Here is an 18,793-nt window from a genome sequence, read left to right as displayed (position 1 = left end):
GGGAGCTGAGGCTCGGGCTTCGGTCGGATCGCAGGGAGAGGACTGGGGTTGGCGGGGTGAACGCAGCCTGAAGGGGGCTAGTGCGCCACGGCTAGCCGGGAGGGAGTCCGGGAAAACGTCTGGAGCTGCCCAAGAGACAAGAGACTTTCTCTTGCCTCTTTGTTTCCTGGTGCGCGAGGGGAGGGGCTTCAGAGCGCCGCTTAAAGGAGCTCCAGAGACGGGCGCGAGCCACGGCTATCAGCGCGGACCCCAGAGATGGGCATGAGACACTAAGGCTGCTGCTGCCGCCACCAAGAAGCCTGTGTGCAAGCACAGGTCACTCTCCACACCTCCCCTCCTGGGAGCCTGTGCAGCCCGCTACTGCCAGGGTCCCGTGATCCAGGGACAACTTCCCCGGGGAACACACGGCGCGCCTCAGGCTGCTGCAACGTCACGCCGGCCTCTGCCACTGCAGGCTCACCCTGCACAAAGTACCCCTCCCTCTCCCCGGCCTGAGTGAGCCAGAGCCCCCAAAGCAGCTGCTCCTTTAACCCCGTCCTGTCTGACCAAAGAACAGAAGCCCTCAGGCGACCTACACGCAGAAGCGGGTCCAAATCCAAAGCTGAACCCCGGGAGCTGTGTGAACAAAGAAGAGAAAGGGAAATCTCTCCGAGCAGCCTCAGGAGCAGCGGATTAAATCTCCACAATCAACTTGATGTACCCTGCATCTTTGGAATACCTGAATAGAAAATGAATCATCCCAAATTGAGGAGGGGGACTTTGGGAGCAAAGATATATATATATTTTTTCCCTTTTGCTCTTTTTGTGAGAGTGTAAATGTATGCTTCTGTGTGTGATTTTGTCTGTACAGCTTTGCTTTTAACATTGGTCCTAGAGTTCTGCCTGTCCGTTTTTTGTTTTTGTTTTTTTTACTTCTTAAAATTTTTTCCTTAATAATTATTTTTTATTTTAATAACTTTATTTTATTTTATTTTATCTTCTTTCCTTCTTTCTTTCTATTTTTTCTCCCTTTTATTCTGATCCGTGTGGATGAAAGGCTCTTGGTGCTCCAGCCAGGCGTCAGGGCTGTGCCTCTGAGGTGGGAGAGCCAAGTTCAGGACACTGGTCCACAAGAGACCTCCCAGCTCCGCGTAATATCAAACAGTGAAAATCTCCCAGAGATCTCCATCTCATTGCCAATACCCAGCTCCACTCAACGACCAGCAAGCTACAGTGCAGGACACCCTATGCCAAACAACTAGCAAGACAGGAACACACCCCATCCATTAGTAGAGAGGCTGCCTAAAATCATAATAAGGCCACAGACACCCCAAAACACACCACCAGACGTGGACCTGCCTACCAGAAAGACAAGATCCAGCCTCATCCACCAGAACACAGGCACTAGTCCCCTCCACCAGGAAGCCTACACAACCCACTGAACCAACCTTAGCCACTGGGTACAGACACCAAAAACAACGGGAACTACGAACCTGCAGCCTGCGAAAAGGAGACCCCAAACACAGTAAGTTAAGCAAAATGAGAAGACAGAAAAACACACTGCAGATGAAGGAGCAAGGCAAAAACCCACCAGACCTAACAAATGAAGAGGAAATAGGCAGTCTACCTGAAAAAGAATTCAGAGTAATGATAGTAAAGATGATCCAAAATCTTGGAAATAGAATAGAGAAAATACAAGAAACGTTTAACAAGGACCTAGAAGAACTAAAGAGCACACAAACAATGATGAACAGCACAATAAATGAAGTTAAAAATTCTCTAGAAGGGATCAATAGCAGAATAACTGAGGCAGAAGAACGGATAAGTGACCTGGAAGATAAAATAGTGGAAATAACTACTGCAGACCAGAATAAAGAAAAAAGAATGGAAAGAACTGAGGACAGTCTCAGAGACCTCTGGGACAACATTAAGCACACCAACATTCGAATTATAGGGGTCGCAGAAGAAGAAGAGAAAAAGAAAGGGACTGAGAAAATATTTGAAGAGATTATAGTTGAAAACTTCCCTAATATGGGAAAGGAAAGAGTTGATCAAGTCCAGGAAGCACAGAGAGTCCCATACAGGATAAATCCAAGGAGAAACACGCCAAGACACATATTAATCAAAATATCAAAAATTAAAGACAAAGAAAAAATATTAAAAGCAGCAAGGGAAAAACAACAAATAACACACAAGGGAATCCCCATAAGGTTAACAGCTGATCTTTCAGCAGAAACTCCGCAGGCCACAAGGGAGTGGCAGGACATATTTAAAGTGATGAAGAAGAAAAACCTACAACCAAGATTACTCTACCCAGCAAGGATCTCATTTAGATTTGATGGAGAAATTAAAACCTTTACAGACAAGCAAAAGCTAAGAGAATTCAGCATCACCAAACCAGCTTTACAACAAATGCTAAAGGAACTTCTCTAGGCAGGAAACACAAGAGAAGGAAAAAACCTACAATAACAAACCCAAAACAATTAAGAAAATGGTAATAGGAAGATACATATCGATAATTCCCTTAAATGTAAATGGATTCAATGCTCCAACCAAAACACATAGACTGGCTGAATGGATACAAAAACAAGACCCATATATATGCTGTCGACAAGAGACCCACTTCAGACCTAAGGACACTTACAGACTGAAAGTGAGGGGATGGAAAAAGATAGTCCATGCAAATGGAAATGAAAAGAAAGCTGGAGTAGCAATTATCATATCAGACAAAATAGACTTTAAAATAAAGACTATTACAAGAGACAAAGAGGGACACTATATAATGATCAAGGGATCAATCCAAGAAGAAGATATAACAATTGTAAATATTTATGCACCCAGCATAGGAACACTTCAATACATAAGGCAAGTACTAACAGCCATAAAAGGGGAAATCGACAGTAACACAATCATAGTAGGGGACTTTAACACCCCACTTTCACCAATGGACAGATCCACCGAAATGAAAATAAATAAGGAAACACAAGCTTTAAATGATACATTAAACAAGATGGACTTAATTGATATTTATAGGACATTCCATCCAAAAATAACAGAATACACATTGTTCTCAAGTGCTCATGGAACATTCTCCAGGATAGATCATATCTTGGGTCATAAATCAAACCTTGGTAAATTAAGGAAAATTGAAATCGTATCAAGTACCTTTTCTGACCGCAACACTATGAGACTAGATATCAATTACAGGAAAAAATCTGTAAAAATTACAAACACAGGGGCTTCCCTGGTGGCGCAGTGGTTGAGAATCTGCCTGCCAATGCAGGTGACACGGGTTCGTGCGCTGGTCTGGGAAGATCCCACATGCCGCGGAGCGACTGAGCCCGTGAGCCACAATTACTGAGCCTGCGCGTCTGGAGCCTGTGCTCCGCAACAAGAGAGGCCACGATAGTGAGAGGCCCGCGCACCGCGATGAAGAGTGGCCCCCACTTGCCGCAACTGGAGAAAGCCCTCACACAGAAACAAAGACCCAACACAGCCATAAATAAATAAATAAATAAATAAAATATTAAAAAAAAAAAAAATACAAACACAGGACTTCCCTGGTGGCACAGTGGTTGAGAATCCGCCTGCCAATGCAGGGGACACGGGTTCTATCCCTGGGCCGGGAAGATCCCACATGCCATGGAGCAACTAAGCCTGTGCACCACAATGACCGAGCCTGCGCTCTAGAGCCCGCAAGCCATAACAATGGAGCCCGCGTGCCTAGAGCCCGTGCTCTGCAATGAAGAGTAGCCCCCGCTCGCTGCAACTAGAGAAAGCCCATGTGCAGCAACGAAAACCCAATGCAACCAAAAATAAATAAATAAATAAATACATTTATTTAAAAAAGAAACAAAAATACAAACACATGGAGGCTAAACAATACACTACTTAATAACCAAGAGATCACAGAAGAAATCAAAGAGGAAATCAAAAAATACCTAGAAACAAAAGACAATGAAAACATGACGACCCAAAACCTATGGGATGCAGCAAAAGCAGTTCTAAGAGGGAAGTTTATAGCATTATGATCCTACCTCAAGAAACAAGAAACATCTCAAATAAACAACCTAACCTTACACCTAAAGCAATTAGAGAAAGAAGAACAAAAAAACCCGAAAGTTAGCAGAAGGAAAGAAATCATAAAGATCAGATCAGCAATAAATGAAAAAGAAATGAAGGAAATGATAGCAAAGATCAATAAAACTAAAAGCTGGTTCTTTGAGAAGATAAACAAAATTGATAAACCATTAGCCAGACTCATGAAGAAAAAAAGGGAGAAGACTCAAATCAGTAGAATTAGAAATGAAAAAGGAGAAGTAACAACTGACACTGCAGAAATATAAAGGATCATGAGAGGTTACTACAAGCAACTGTATGCCAAAAAAATGGACAACCTGGAAGAAATGGACAAATTCTTAGAAATGCGCAACCTCCCAAGACTGAACCAGGAAGAAATAGAAAATAGGAGCAGACCAATCACAAGAACTGAAATTGAAATTGTGATTAAAAATCTTCCAACAAACAAAAGCCCAGGACCAGATGGCTTCACAGGCGAATTCTATCAAACATTTAGAGAAGAGCTAACTTCTATCCTTCTCAAACTCTTCCAAAATATAGCAGAGGGAGGAACAATGCCAAACTCATTCTACGAGGCCACCATCACCCTGATACCAAAACCAGACAAAGATGTCACAAAGAAAGAAAACTACAGGCCAATATCACTGATGAACATAGATGCAAAAATCCTCAACAGAATACTAGCAAACAGAATGCAACAGCACATTAAAAGGATCATACGCCATGATCAAGTGGGGTTTATCCCAGGAATGCAAGGATTCTTCAATATACGCAAATCAATCAATGTGATACACCATATTAACAAACTGAAGGAGAAAAACCATATGATCATCTCAATCGATGCAGAGAAAGCTTTCAACAAAATTCAACAACCATGTATGATGAAAACCCTGCAGAAGGTACGCATAGAGGGAAATTTCCTCAACATAATAAAGGCCATATATGACAAACCCACAGCCAACATCGTACTCAATGGTGAAAAACTGAAACCATTTCCACTAAGATCAGGAACACGACAAGGTTGCCCACACTCACCACTATTATTCAACATAGTTTTGGAAGTGTTAGCCACAGCAATCAGAGAAGAAAAAGAAATAAAAGGAATCCAAATTGGAAAAGAAGAAGTAAAGCTGTCACTGTTGGCAGATGACATGATACTATACATAGAGAATCCTAAAGATGCTACCAGAAAACTACTAGAGCTAATCAATGAATTTGGTACAGTAGCAGAATACAAAATTAATGCACAGAAATCTCTAGCATTCCTATACACTAATGATGAAAAATCTGAAAGTGAAATTATGAAAACACTCCCGTTTACCATTGCAACAAAAAGAATAAAATATCTAGGAGTAAACCTACCTAAGGAGACAAAAGACCTGTATCCAGAAAATTATAAGACACTGATGAAAGAAATTAAAGCTGATACAAATAGATGGAGAGATATGCTATGTTCTTGGATTGGAAGAATCAACATTGTGAAAATGACTCTACTACCTAAAACAATCTACAGATTCAATGCAATCCCTATCAAACTACCACTGGCATTTTTCACAGAACTAGAACAAAAAATTTCACAATTTGTATGGAAACACAAAAGACCGTGAATAGCCAAAGCAATCTTGAGAAAGAAAAACGGAGCTGGAGGAATCAGACTCCCTGACTTCAAACTAAACTACAAAGCTACAGTAATCAAGACAGTATGGTACTGGCACAAAAACAGAAATATAGATCAATGGAACAGGATAGAAAGCCCAGAGATAAATCCACGCACATATGGTCACCTTATCTTTGATAAAGGAGGCAAGAATATACAGTGGAGAAAAGACAGCCTCTTCAATAATTGGTGCTGGGAAAACTGGACAGGTACATGTAAAAGTGTGAAATTAGAACACTCCCTAACACCATACACAAAAATAAACTCAAAATGGATTAAAGACCTAAATGAAAGGCCACAGACTATCAAATTCTTAGGGGAAAACATAGGCAGAACACTCTGTGACATAAATCACAGCAAGATCCTTTTTGACCCACCTCCTAGAGAAATGGCAATAAAAACACAAATAAACAAATGGGACCTAATGAAACTTAAAAGATTTGCACAGCAAGGAAACCATAAACAAGATGAAAAGACAACCCTCATAATGGGAGAAAATATTTGCAAATGAAGCAACTGACAAAGGATTAATCTCCAAAATTTACAAGCAGCTCATGCAGCTCAATATCAAAAAAAAAAACAACCCAATCCAAAAATGGGCAGAAGGCCTAAATAAACATTTCTCCAAAGAAGATATACAGATTGCCAACAAACACATGAAAGAATGCTCAACATCATTAATCATTAAAGAAATGCAAATCAAACCTACAATGAGATATCATCTCACACCGGTCAGAATGGCCATCATCAAAAAATCTACAAACAATAAATGCTGGAGAGGGTGTGGATTAAAAGGAACCCTCTTGCACTGTTGGTGGGAATGTAAATTGACACAGCCACTATGGAGAACAGTATGGAGGTTCCTTAAGAAACTAAAAATAGAACTACCATACGACCCAGCAATCCCACTACAGGGCATATACCCTGAGAAAACCATAATTCAAAAAGAGTCATGTACCAAAATGTTCATTGAAGCTCTATTTACAATAGCCAGGACATGGAAGCAACCTAAGTGTCCATCGACAGATGAATGGATAAAGAAGATGTGGCACATATATACAATGCAATATTACTCTGCCATAAAAAGAAACGAAATTGAGTTATTTGTAGTGAGGTGAATGGACCTAGAGTCTGTCATACAGCGTGAAGTAAGTCAGAAAGAGAAAAACAAATAGCATATGCTAACACATATATATGGAATCTAAGAAGAAGAAAAATAAAGATCATGAAGAAACTAGGGGCAAGACGGGAATAAAGACACAGACCTACTAGGGAATGGACTTGAGGATATGGGGAGGGGGAAGGGTAAGTTGTGACAAAGTGAGAGAGTGGCATGGACACATATACGCTACCAAACGTAAAATAGCTAGCTAGTGGGAAGCAGCCGCATAGCACAGGGAGAGCAGCTGGGTGCTTTGTGACCACCTAGAGGAGTGGGATAGGGAGGGTGGGAGGGAGGGAGACGCAAGAGGGAAGAGATATGGGAACATATGTATATGTATAACTGATTCACTTTGTTATATAGCAGAAACTAACACACCATTGTAAAGCAATTATACTCCAATAAAGATGTTAAAAAAATAAAAAATAAAAAAAATAAAGAATACCTAAATAAATAGGATGTACCTTATTCGTTGATTTAGAGATTGAATATTTTTAAAGGTATGGATTCTCCCCAAATCAATCTATAAATTTAATGCTATTTCAATCAAAATCCCAGCAGTCTTTTTTCATGTGCAGAAATCAACATGCTGATTACAAAAGTTATTTGGAAATTTAAAGGACCAAGAATAGCCAAAACAATTTTGATAAAACAACAAAGCTGGAAGACCTACAATAGCTAATTTTAAGACAGCAATTAAGACAATGGTAATGACATAATAATGGACTTGCAGGTCAGTGGAACACAATAGAGAGTCTAGAAATAGACCCACACATACCTAGTCAATTGATTTTTGACAAGGTCAGTGTAATTCAATGGGAGAAAGGAAAGTCTTTTCAACAAATGGTGTTGGAAAAATTGGATATCCATATGGGAAAAAAAAAAAAAAAGAAATGTGGCCCTTACCTCATACTATATACACATATAATTTGCCATGAATCTTAGACCAAATGTAAAAACTTAAGCCATAAAACTTCAGAAATAAAAACTTAGGAAAAAATCTTTGTGACCTTGAGGTAGGCAAAAATTTCTGGGAAAATCACTTACTATTTAAAAAAATGATAAACTGGGCTTTATTGAAATTAAAACGTTTTAAAAGACACCATTTAGAAAATAAAAAGGCAAGACAGAGTGAAAGAAAATATTCAATACACAGATCTGACAAAGGATGTGCACCCAGAATATATAAAGAACTTTGCAAAATGGTAATTAGACCAAAAAATAAAATAAAATAAAATAAAAAATGGACAAAAACTTGAACAGACATTTCACCAAAAAATAATCAAATGAGAAAATATACATGAAAAATATTCAACATTACTAGTCACCAGGGAAATCCTAAGTAAAACCACAAAGAGATACCATTTCACATTCAATAGAATGGCCAGAATTAAAAGGAATAGCAATTATAACTTCTCGTTAGGATATAAAGCAATTGGATCTCTCTTTCTTTCTGAATAAAGTGAAATTGGTACAATCATTTTAGAAAGAAATTTGACAGTTTACTATAATGTTAAACATAACACTTATGACTCAGAATTCTATTCCTACATATTTTTCCAAAAGAAATGAAAATATGACTACAAGAATATCATGTACATGAATGTTCATAACAGCTTTATTCATAATATTCAAAAATTGGAAATAACCCAAATGTTCATTAGCAGCTGAATGTATAAACAAATTGTGATTTATATAGGGTTGCCAGATGAAATACAGAATTTTCAGTAAAATTTGAATCTCAGATAAACAATAATTTTTAGTATGAGTATATCCCAAATATTGTATGAAATATACTAAAAAAGTATTCCATTGTTTACCTGAAAATCAAAATTAACTGAGCTCCATGGTTATTGGTGTGTTTTTGTTTTTGCTAAATCTGGCAACCCAAGATAGATGGACATTGTGAATAAATAGGAGTGAATTACTGATACACACAACATGGATGAATCTCAAAAATATTATGCTAGATAAAAGAAAACAGACCAAAAAAGTACACAATGCAATTATATCAAGGCTGCAGGATACAAGATTAATATACAAAAGTCACTTTTCTATATAACAACAGTGAACAAGTAGAATTGGACATTAAAAACACAATACTATTTATATTAGGACTCCAAGAAATGAAATACTTAGGTATAAATCTAACAAGATACGTACAAGATTTATATAAAGAAAACTACAAAACTCTGATAAATAAAATCAAAGAATTAAATAAATGGAGAGGTAGTCTATATTCATGGAAAGGAAGACTCAATATTGTCAAGACGTCAGTTCTTCCAACTTGATCTATAGATTCTATGCAATCTCAATCAAAATCCCAGCAAGTTATTGTGTGGATATCAACAAACTGATTCTAAAGTTTACATGGAGAGGTAAAAGACCAAGAATAGCCAACACGATGTTGAAGAAGAACAAAGTTAAAAGACTACACTATCCAACTTCCCAAGACTTATTATAAAGCTACAGTAATCAAGGCAGTACAGTATTGGTGAAAGAAAAACAAATAGATCAATTCAACAGAGTCCAGATATAGACCCATATAAATATAGTCAACTAATCTGTGACAAAGGACCAATAGCAATACAATAGAGAAATGATAGTCTTTTTAACAAACAAATGGTGTGGGAACAACTGGACATCCACAAGTAAAAAAATTAACCTAGACACAGACCTTACAGCTTTCACAAAAATTAACTCAAAATGGATCATAGACCTTAATATGAAATGAAAAACTATAAAAATCCTAGAATTTAACATAGGAGAAAATCTAAAATTATTTGGGTATGGCAATGGTTTTTTAGATACAACACCAAAGGCACAAACCATGAAGGAGGTTATTGATAAGCTGGACTTCATTAAAATTGAAAACTTCTGCTCTGTAGAAGACAATGCCTAAAGAATGAGAAGATAAGCCACAGACTGGGAGAAAACATTTGCAAAAGACACATCTAATAAAGGATTGTTATCCAAAAAGTATATAAAAAACTCCTAAAATTCAACAATAAGCAAATAAGCAACCCAATTTAAAAACAGGCCAAGGACTTTAAAAAACACCTCACCAAAGAAGATATACAGATGGCAAATAAGCATGTAAAAAGATGCTTCACATCATATATCATCAGGGAAATGCAAATTAAAACAACAGTGAGAAAGCATTACACTCCTATTAGAATGGCCCAAATCCAGAACACTGACAACGCCAAATGCTGGCGAGGGTGTAGAGCAGAAGGAACTCTTTTTTTTTTTTTTTTTAAACATCTTTATTGAAGTATAATTGCCTTACAATGGTGTGTTAGCTTCTGCTTTATAACAAAGTGAATCAGTTATACATATACAATATGTTCCCATTTCTCTTCCCTCTTGCATCTCCCTCCCTCCCACCCTCCCCATCCCACCCCTCTAGGTGGTCACAAAGCACCGAGCTGATCTCCCTGTGCTATGCGGCTGCTTCCCACTAGTTATCTATTTTACATTTGGTAGTGTATATATGTCCATGACACTCTCTTACCCTGTCACATCTCACCCCACCCCCTCCCCATATCCTCAAGTCCATTCTCTAGTAGGTCTGTGTCTTTATTCCTGTCTTGCCACTAGGTTCTTCATGGCCTTTTTTTTTTTTTTTTTTCCTTAGATTCCGTATATATGTGTTAGCATACTGTATTTGTTTTTCTCTTTCTGACTTACTTCACTCTGTATGACAGACTCTAACTCCATCCACCTCATTACAAATACCTCCATTTCATTTCTTTTTATGGCTGAGTAATATTCCATTGTATATATGTGCCACATCTTCTTTATCCATTCATCTGTCGATGGACATTTAGGTTGCTTCCATGTCCTGGCTATTGTAAATAGAGCTGCAATGAACATTGTGGTACATGACTCTTTTTGAACTATGGTTTTCTCAGGGTATATGCCCAGTAGTGGGATTGCTGGGTCGTATGGTAGTTCTATTTGTAGTTTTTTAAGGAACCTCCATACTGTTCTCCATAGTGGCTGTATCAATTTACATTCCCACCAACAGTGCAAGAGTGTTCCCTTTCCTCCACACCCTCTCCAGCATTTATTGTTTCTAGATTTTTTGATGATGGCCATTCTGACCGGTGTGAGATGATATCTCATTGTAGTTTTGATTTGCATTTCTCTAATGATTAATGATGTAGTGCATACTTTCATGTGTCTGTTGGCCATCTGTATATCTTCTTTGGAGAAATGTCTATTTAGGTCTTCTGCCCATTTTTGGATTGGGTTGTTGGTTTTTTTGTTATTGAGCTGCATGAGCTGCTTGTAAATCTTGGAGATTAATCCTTTGTCAGTTGCTTCATTTGCAAATATTTTCTCCCATTCTGAGGGTTGTCTTTTGGTCTTGTTTATGGTTTCCTTTGCTGTGCAAAAGCTTTTAAGTTTCATTAGGTCCCATTTGTTTATTTGTGTTCTTATTTCCATTTCTCTGGGAGCTGGGTCAAAAAGAATCTTGCTGTGATGTATGTCATAGAGTGTTCTGCCTATGTTTTCCTCTAAGAGTTTGATAGTGTCTGCCCTTACATTTAGGTCTTTAATCCATTTTGAGTTTATTTTTGTGCATGGTGTCAGGGAGTGTTCTAATTTCATACTTTTACATGTACCTGTCCAATTTTCCCAGCACCACTTATTGAAGAGGCTGTCTTTTCTCCACTGTATATTCTTGCCTCCTTTATCAAAGATAAGGTGACCATATGTGTGTGGGTTTATCTCCGGGCTTTCTATCCTGTTCCATTGATCTATATTTCTGTTTTTGTGCCAGTACCAAACTGTCTTGATTACTGAAGGTTTGTAATATAGTCTGAAGTCAGGAAGCCTGATTCCCCCAGCTCCATTTTTCGTTCTCAAGATTGCTTTGGCTATTCGGGGTCTTTTGTGTTTCCATAGAAATTGTGAAATTTTTTGTTCTAGTTCTGTGAAAAATGCCAGTGGTAGTTTGATAGGGATTGCATTGAATCTGTAGATTGCTTTGGGTAGTAGAGTCATTTTCACAATGTTGATTCTTCCAATCCAAGAACATGGTATATCTCTCCATCTATTTGTATCATCTTTAATTTCTTTCATCAGTGTCTTATAATTTTCTGCATACAGGTCTTTTGTCTCCTTAGGTAGGTTTATTCCTAGATATTTTATTCTTTTTGTTGCAATGGTAAACGGGAGTGTTTTCTTAATTTCACTTTCAGATTTTTCGTCATTAGTGTATAGAAATGCAAGAGATTTCTGTGCATTTATTTTGTATCCTGCTACTTTACCAAATTCATTGATTAGCTCTAGGAGTTTTCTGGTAGCATCTTTAGGATTCTCTATGTATAGTATCATGTCATCTGCAAACAGTGACAGCTTTACTTCTTCTTTTCCAATTTGGATTCCTTTTATTTCTTTGTCTTCTCTGATTGCTGTGGCTAACACTTCCAAAACTATGTTGAATAATAGTGGTGAGAGTGGGCAACCTTGTCTTGTTCCTGATCTTAGTGGAAATGGTTTCAGTTTTTCACCATTGAGGACAATGTTGGCTGTGGGTTTGTCATATATGGCCTTTATTATGTTGAGGAAAGTTCCCCCTATGCCTACTTTCTGCAGGGCTTTTATCATAAATGGGTGTTGAATTTTGTCAAAAGCTTTCTCTGCATCTATTGAGATGATCATATGGTTTTTCTCCTTCAATTTGTTAATATGGTGTATCACGTTGATTGATTTGCGTATATTGAAGAATCCTTGCATTCCTGGGATAAACCCCACTTGATCACGGTGTATGATCCTTTTAATGTGCTGTTGGATTCTGTTTGCTAGTATTCTGTTGAGGATTTTTGCATCTATGTTCATCAGTGATATCGGCCTGTAGTTTTCTTTCTTTGTGACATCTTTGTCTGGTTTTGGTATCAGGGTGATGGTGGCCTCGTAGAATGAGTTTGGGAGTGTTCCTCCCTCTGCAATATTTTGGAAGAGTTTGAGAAGGATAGGTGTTAGCTCGTCTCTAAATGTTTGATAGAATTCACCTGTGAAGCCATCTGGTCCTGGGCTTTTGTTTGTTGGAAGGTTTTTAATCACAGTTTCAATTTCAGTGCTTGTGATTGGTCTGTTCATATTTTCTATTTCTTACTGGTTCAGTCTCGGCAGTTTGTGCATTTCTAAGAATCTGTCCATTTCTTCCAGGTTGTCCATTTTATTGGCATAGAGTTGCTTGTAGTAATCTCTCATGATCTTTTGTATTTCTGCAGTGTCAGTGGTTACTTCTCCTTTTTCATTTCTAATTCTATTGATCTGAGCCTTCTCCCTTTTTCTCTTGATGAGTCTGGCTAATGGTTTATCAATTTTGTTTATCTTCTCAAAGAACCAGCTTTTAGTTTCATTGATTTTTGCTATTGTTTCCTTCATTTCTTTTTCATTTATTTCTGACCTGATCTTTATAATTTCTTTCCTTCTGCTGGCTTTGGGGTTTTTTTGTTCTTCTTTCTCTAATTGCTTCAGGTGCAAGGTTAGGTTGTTTATTCGAGATGTTTCCTGTTTCTTGAGGTAGGCTTGTATTGCTATAAACTTCCCTCTTAGCACTGCTTTTGCTGCGTCCCATAGGTTTTGGGTCGTCGTATCTCCATTGTCATTTGTTTCTAGGTATTTTTTGATTTCCCCTTTGAGTTCTTCAGTAATCACTTCGTTATTAAGTAGTGTATTGTGTAGCCTCCATGCGTTTGTATTTTTTACAGATCTTTTCCTGTAATTGATATCTAGTCTCATAGCGTTGTGGTCGGAAAAGATACTTGATACGATTTCAATTTTCTTAAATTCACCAAGGCTTGATTTATGACCCAAGATATGATCTATCCTGGAGAATGTTCCATGAGCACTTGAGAAAAATGTGTATTCTGTTGTTTTTGGGTGGAATGTCCTATAAATATCAATTAAGTCCATCTTGTTTAATGTATCATTTAAAGCTTGTGTTTCCTTATTTATTTTCATTTTGGATGATCTGTCCCTTGGTGAAAGTGGGGTGTTAAAGTCCCCTACTATGATTGTGTTGCTGTCGATTTCCCCTTTTATGGCTGTTAGTATTTGCCTTATGTATTGAGGTGCTCCTATGTTGGGTGCATAAATATTTACAATTGTTATACCTTCCTCTTGGATCGATCCCTTGATCATTATATAGTGTCCTTCTTTGTCTCTTGTAATAGTCTTTATTTTAAAGTCTATTTTGTCTGATATGAGAATTGCTACTCCAGCTTTCTTTTGATTTCCATTTGCATGGAATATCTTTTTCCATCCCCTCACTTTCAGTCTGTATGTGTCTCTAGGTCTGAAGTGGGTGTCTTGTAGACAGCATATATATGGGTCTTGTTTTTGTATCCATTCAGCCAGCCTGTGTCTTTTGGTGGGAGCATTTAATCCATTTACATTCAAGGTAATTATCGATATGTATGTTCCTATTCCCATTTTCTTAAATGTTTTGGGTTTGTTATTGTAGGTGTTTTCCTTCTCTTGTGTTTCTTGCCTAGAGAAGTTCCTTTAGCATTTGTTGTAAAGCTGGTTTGGTGGTGCTGAACTCTCTCAGCTTTTGCTTGTCTGTAAAGGTTTTAATTTCTCCATCGAATCTGAATGAGATCCTTGCTGGGTAGAGTAATCTTGGTTGTAGGTTTTTCTCCTTCATCACTTTAAGTATATCCTGCCAGTCCCTTCTGGCTTGCAGAGTTTCTGCTGAAAGATCAGATGTTAACCTTATGGGGATTCCCTTGTGTGTTATTTGTTGTTTTTCCCTTGCTGCCTTTAATATGTTTTCCGTATATTTAATTTTTGACAGTTTGATTAATATGTGTCTTGGCGTGTTTCTCCTTGGATTTATCCTGTATGGGACTCTCTGTGCTTCCAGGACTTGATTAACTATTTCCTTTCCCATATTAGGGAAGTTTTCAACTATAATCTCTTCAAATATTTTCTCAGTCCCTTTCTTTTTCTCTTCTTCTTCTGCGACGCCTATAATTCGAATGTTGGTGCGTTTAATGTTGTCCCAGAGGTCTCTGAGACTGTCCTCAGTTCTTTTCATTCTTTTTTCTTTATCCTGCTCTGCAGTAGTTATTTCCACCATTTTATCTTCCAGGTCACTTATCCTTTCTTCTGCCTCAGTTATTCTGCTATTGATCCCATCTAGAGTATTTTTAATTTCATTTATTGTGTTTTTCATCATTGCTTGGTTCCTCTTTAGTTCTTCTACGTCCTTGTTAAATGTTTCTTGCATTTTGTCTATTCTATTTCCAAGATTTTGGATCATCCTTACTATCATTATTCTGAATTCTTTTTCAGGTAGACTACCTATTTCCTCTTCATTTGTTAAGTCTGGTGTGTTTTGACCCTGCTCCTTCATCTGCTGTGTGTTTTTCTGTCATCTCATTTTGCTTATCTTACTGTGTTTGGGGTCTCCTTTTCACAGACTGCAGGTTTGTAGTTCCCGTTGTTTTTGGTATCTGTCCCCAGTGGCTAAGGTTGGTTCAGTGGGTTGTGTAGGCTTCCTGGTGTAGGGAACTAGTGCCTGAGCTCTGGTGGATGAGGCTGGATCTTGTCTTTCTGGTGGGCACATCCACGTCTGGTGGTGTATTTTGGGGTGTCTGTGGCCTTATTATGATTTTAGGCAGCCTCTCTGCTAATGGATGGGGCTGTGTTCCTGTCTTGCTAGTTGTTTGGCATAGGGTGTTCAGCACTGTAGCTTGCTGGTCATTGAGTGATGCTGGGTCTTGATGTTGAGATGGAGATCTCTGAGAGATTTTTACCATTTGGTATTACGTGGAGCTGGGAGGTCTCTTGTGGACCAGTGTCCTGAAGTTGGCTCTCCCACCTCAGAGTCATGGCCCTGATGCCTGGCTGGAGCACCAAGAGCCTTTCGTCCACACGGCTCAGAGTAAAAGGGAGAAAAAATAGAAAGAAAGAAAGAAAGAAAGAAAGAAAGAAAGAAAGAAAGAAAGAAAGAAAGAAAGAAAGAAAGAAAGAAAGAAAGAAAGAAAGAAAGAGGCTATAATATAGTGAAGTAAAATAAAGCTATTGTAAAGCAAAGCTATACAGACAAAATCTCACCCAGAAGCATATACATATACACTCACAAAAAAAAAGGTACAGGGGAAAAATTAATATATTCTGCTCCCAAAGTCCACCTCCTGAATTTGGGATGATTCGTTGTCTATTCAGGTATTCAACAGATGCAGGCACATCAAGTTGACTGTGGAGTTTTAATCCACTGCTTCTGAGGCTGCTGGGAGAGATTTCCCCTTCTCTTCCCTGTTCACACAGCTCCTGGGGTTCAGCTTTGGATTTGGACCCGCCTCTGCGTGTAGGTCGCCTGAGGGCGTCTATTCCCCGCCCAGACAGAACTGGGTTAAAGGAACAGCTGCTTCGGGGGCGCTGGATCACTCAGGCCGCGGGGAGGGAGGGGTACGGAGGAGGCGGGGCGAGCCTGCGGCAGCAGAGGCCGGCGTGACGTTGCACCAGCCTGAGGCGCGCAGTGCGTTCTCCCGGGGAATTTGTCCGGGGATCACGGGACCCTCGCAGTGGCGGGCTGCACCGGCTCCCGGGAGGGGCAGTGTGGAGAGTGACCTGTGCTCACACACAGGCTTTTTGGAGGCGGCAGCAGCAGCCCCAGCGTCTCACGCCCGTCTCTGGGGCCCGCGCTGATCGCTGCGGCTCGCGCCCGTCTGTGGAGCTTGTTTAGGCGGCGCTCTGAATCCCCTCTCCCTGCGCGCCATCAAACAAAGAGGCAAGAAAAAGTCTCTTGCCTCTTCGGCAGCTGCAGACTTTTTCCCGGACTCCCTACCAGCCAGCTGTGGTGCGCTAACCCCTTCAGGCTGTGTTCACGCCGCCAGCCCCAGTCCTCTCCCTGCGATCCGACCGAAGCCCGAGCCTCAGCTCCCAGCCCCGCCTGCCCCGGCGGGGGAGCAGACAAGCCTCTCGGGCTGGTGAGCGCTGCTCGGCGCCGAGCCTCTGTGCGGGAGTCTCTCCGCTTTTTCCTCTGCGCCCCTGTTGCTGTGGGATCCGCGCTGTTAGCTGCGGCTCGCGCCCGTCTCTGAAGTTCGTTTAGGCGGCGCTCTGAATCCCCTCTCCTCGCGCACCAGGAAACAGAGGGAAGAAAAAGTCTCTTGCCTCTTCGGCAGCTGCAGACTTTTTCTCGGACTCCCTCCCGGCTAGCTGTGGTGCGCTAACCCCTTCAGGCTGTGTTCACGCCGCCAATCCCAGTCCTCTCCCTGCGATCCGACCGAAGCCCGAGCCTCAGCTCCCAGCCCCCGCCCGCCCCAGCGGGGGAGCAGACAAGCCTCTCGGGCTGGTGAGTGCTGGTCGGCACCGCTCCTCCGTGCGGGAGCCTCTCCGCTTTGCCCTCCGCACCCCTGTGGCTGCGCTCTCCTCCGTGGCTCCGAAGCTTCCCCCCTCTGCCACCCGCAGTCTCTGCCCGCGAAGGGGCTTCCTAGTGTGTGGAAATCTTTCCTCCTTCACAGCTCCCTCCCACCGGTGCAGGTGCCATCCCTATTCTTTTGTCTCTGTTATTTCTTTTGCCCTACCCAAGTACGGGGGGAGTTTCTTGCCTTTTTGGAGGTCGGACGTTTTCTGCCAGCGTTCAGTGGGTGTTCTGTAGGAGCAGTTCCATGTGTAGATGTATTTCTACTGTATCTGTGGGAAGGAAGGTGATCTCCGCGTCTTACTCTTCCGCCATCTTCTCTCCTCCCAGAAGGAACTCTTATTCATTGCTGGTGGGCACAGCCATTTTGGAAGATGGTTTGGCAGTTTCTTACAAAACTAAACATGTTCTTCCCATATTATCCAGCAATCATCCTCCTAGGTATTTACTGAAAGGAGTTGAAAACTTATGTCCACACAAAAACCTGCACAAAGATGTTTATAGCAGCTTTATTCATAATTGCCAAAGCTTGGAAGCAACGAAAATGTCCTTCAGTATGTGAACAGATAAATAAGTTTTGATATATCCAGGCAGTGGAATATTATTCAGCACTAAAAAGAAATGAGATATCAAGCCATGAAAAGATATGGAAAAACCTTAAATGCATATTACTAAGTGAAAGAAACCAGTCTGAAAAGGCTACATACTGTTTGACTCCAACTATATTAACATTCTTGAAAAGGCAAAACTGAGGAGACAGTTGAAAGGTTAGTGGTTGCCAGGGGCTGGCAAGGGAGATGGAAGGATGAATAGGGAGAGCACAGAGGGCTTTTAGGACAGTGAAAATACTGTATATGATACTATAATGATGAATACATGTCATTTTACGTTTGTCTAACTCAGAATGTACAACACCAAGAGTGAATCATAATGTAAACTATGGACTCTGAGTGATTATGATGTGTCAGTGTAGGTTCATCACTTGTAACAAATGCACCACTCTGGTGAGGGATGTTGATAACGGAGGAGGCTATGCATGTTTGGGGGCAGGATGGTTTATGGGAAATCTCTGTACCTTCCTCTCAATTTTGCTGTGAACCTTTAAAACTGCTCTTAAAAAGTGTCTTAAAAAATACACACTGTATGATTCTATTTATATGCAGTTCTAGAACTAGTGAAATCAATTTATAGTGATAAAAATCAAATCAGTGGTATCCTGAGGCAAGGTGTGGGTTTTGAGTGGAAAGGGTCATCCGGAACCTTTCTAGGGTGATGGAAATGTTCTATATCTTTTTTCAGGTGGTAATAACATAGGTACACTCATTTGTCAGAACTCATAGAACTGTTCTTTTCAAATGTGTGCATTTTATTGTGAATAAATTATTCCTCAATAAGGTTTATATATATATATTTAATGTGAAGGTCAGACTCTAGCAATTAAAAGTTTAGAAATAGTATTTAAATGTAAATCCTCGAAGAAATGAACTTTGGACTGGGGACTTAACCCAATAGAATATTACTAATT

The 18,793-nt window shown here is 39.9% G+C and overlaps 1 protein-coding gene across 1 annotated transcript in view; it reads left to right on the top strand.

The window, feature by feature from the left end:
* Window positions 1-18,793, top strand: part of ABCB5 (ATP binding cassette subfamily B member 5) — a 112,541-nt gene that overhangs the window by 27,661 nt on the left and 66,087 nt on the right.

The sequence above is a fragment of the Eschrichtius robustus genome, chromosome 8 (assembly GCF_028021215.1).
Source record: "Eschrichtius robustus isolate mEscRob2 chromosome 8, mEscRob2.pri, whole genome shotgun sequence".
Lineage (NCBI taxonomy): Eukaryota > Metazoa > Chordata > Mammalia > Artiodactyla > Eschrichtiidae > Eschrichtius > Eschrichtius robustus.
The sequence above is the reverse complement of the archived record's forward strand: the minus strand, read 5'-3'. Positions and strand labels throughout refer to the sequence as shown.